Source organism: Otolemur garnettii, unplaced genomic scaffold (assembly GCF_000181295.1).
Source record: "Otolemur garnettii isolate 467f Iridium unplaced genomic scaffold, OtoGar3 scaffold00306, whole genome shotgun sequence".
NCBI classification, from domain to species: Eukaryota; Metazoa; Chordata; class Mammalia; order Primates; family Galagidae; genus Otolemur; species Otolemur garnettii.
Window position 1 is genome coordinate 221,330 of NW_003852701.1, and position 2,211 is coordinate 223,540.

Sequence of the window (2,211 nt, forward strand, 5' to 3'; positions counted from 1 at the left end):
CCACCTTGGGCGTACATGGCTGGCGCCTTAGCCACTTGAGCCACAGGCGCCAAGCCAACCTTTTTAACAATTATCAACATTTTGTCAATCTGTGTTCTATCCATTCCCCTCCTTTTTCCCCCCATTGGAGTATTATAAGCTAAGTTCCAGATGTCATATCTTTTTGTCTGAAAATACTCCAATAGGTATCTAACAGATGAGGATTTAAAAACTCCCCACAATACCATTATCACATTTAAAAATTAACAATAATTAAGGAGAGCTTTTTTTAAAATTTGGCTTAAGAGTTTGAAATTTAACTTTTTTTATTGTTTTTAATTTTTTTTTCTTGAGACAGTCTCACTATGTCGCCCTTGGTTGAGTGCTGTGGCAACATAACTCACAGCAACCTACAACTCTTGGGCTTAAGCAATTCTCTTGCCTTAACCTCCCAAGTAGCTGGGACTACAGGTGCCTGCCACAATGCCTGGCTATTTTCTGTTGCAATTGTCATTGTTGTTTAGCTGGCCTGGGCTGGGTTAGACCCCACCAGCCTCAGTGTATGTGGGTAGCATTTCAACCACTGTGCAATGGGCGCTGAGCCTGAAACTTAACTCTTAAGCAAGTCTCTTGCCTCAGCCTCCCAAGCAGCTGGGACTTTACAGCTCACAGCAACCAAACTCTAACTCTTAAGCAAGTCTCTTGCCTCAGCCTCCCAAGCAGCTGGGACTATAGGCACCTGCCACAATACCTGGCTATTTTTTGCTTGTAGTTGTCATTGTTTGGCAGGCCTGGGCTGGATTTGAACCTGCCAGCTCTGGTGTATGAGGCTGGTGACTTAGCCGCTTGAGCTACAGGCACCACCCCTAAGGAAAGCTTTTTAAACCTCATTCTCTTGAAAGAAGCTGGGGGAATGAGATCCCTTGCTTTAGTGTAGATGTGCATATATATGTAAAGTGCTTTGATAGAGCATGTCACATGGTAAGTGGTGAAAGAGAGGCACTTCGACCGGCAGAGAATTCTTAGACCACCAAGGCTTATACGAAACGTCTTTATTGGTGGGGGGAGGGAGGCTGCAGAGCAGCACCAAGGAAAGAAAAGAGGAGAGAAAGATAAGGAGAGAATGGGGAAGAGAAGAGAGAGAGAAGAGAGCAGAGAAAGAAGGCAGGAGGCGAGAGAGAGAAATGTGTGTGGGGGGGACATGGTCTTATATAGGGGAGTTGTACAATGATGACGGGCTGGTGGGATAACCAATAAGGAGTTATTCCTCCAGCGGAAAGAGCCATTAGGGGCGGGCAGCAGGGAAATTGGAACAGGGTGATGAGGTAAGCAGGCCACTTCCTGTGCTAGGGGAGGAATTGTAAGTTTAAGGGTAGGAAGGGGCTTTTTTAGGGGGAAGGGACTTTCTGAGGCAATAATCTAACAAGTGGGATATAGTAACTATTATTTTGATTCTCATTCTCTCAATTTACCCACTCTAAAGCCCCCAGCCCTTCTTTTTTCCTGGCTGGGAGTGTGGGTGAGCATTTACAAAAGAGGATTAGGAGCCCAGGCTGGAGAGTTTCCTGGGTCACTGGAGCCCTGGGACAGGAGCTGGGACTCCAGAAGGCACCAAGAAGGGCTCAAAAATAGCAGAGACAGCAGGACCGAGGGTGAGGGGGGAGGCAGCCAGAGCTGTGGAATTTAAAGAATGGGGAGCCCGCCTGCAGTCCCAGCTACTCGGGATGCTGAGGCAAGCGAATAGCGTAAGCCCAAGAACTGGAGGTTGCTGTGAGCTGTGATGCCACAGCACTCTACCGAGGATGACAAAATGAGACACTGTCTCTAAAAAAAAAAAGAATGGTGAACCCTACAGTTATATGAAAATGGAGCTGAGAAAATGTAGTAGCCAACGAACAGGCAGGCAAGCTTGGGGTTGGTCCTTCCTTTCCAGTGATCAGGGCCTTTGGAAACCATTGCCAGCTTTAGCTTTTCTTCATTGTCCGCAGAGGGGCAGCTGCCTGCAACAGCAACCAGGGGCTTGTTTTGCTTTATCTTGAGTTCTCAGCAATTCCAAGGATATGAATGATGATGGTGGACCCTGAACCAAAGCACAACTAGAGATGGCTTTACCCAGGCTCAATATGCTCTTATTTCTCTTTTCCTTTCCATGGAATTCTCCCCTTTGTCATCCTACTCATCCTTTAGTTATCCAGGACACCTAGACACTTGACCCCATCCTGTTTTAGTCTG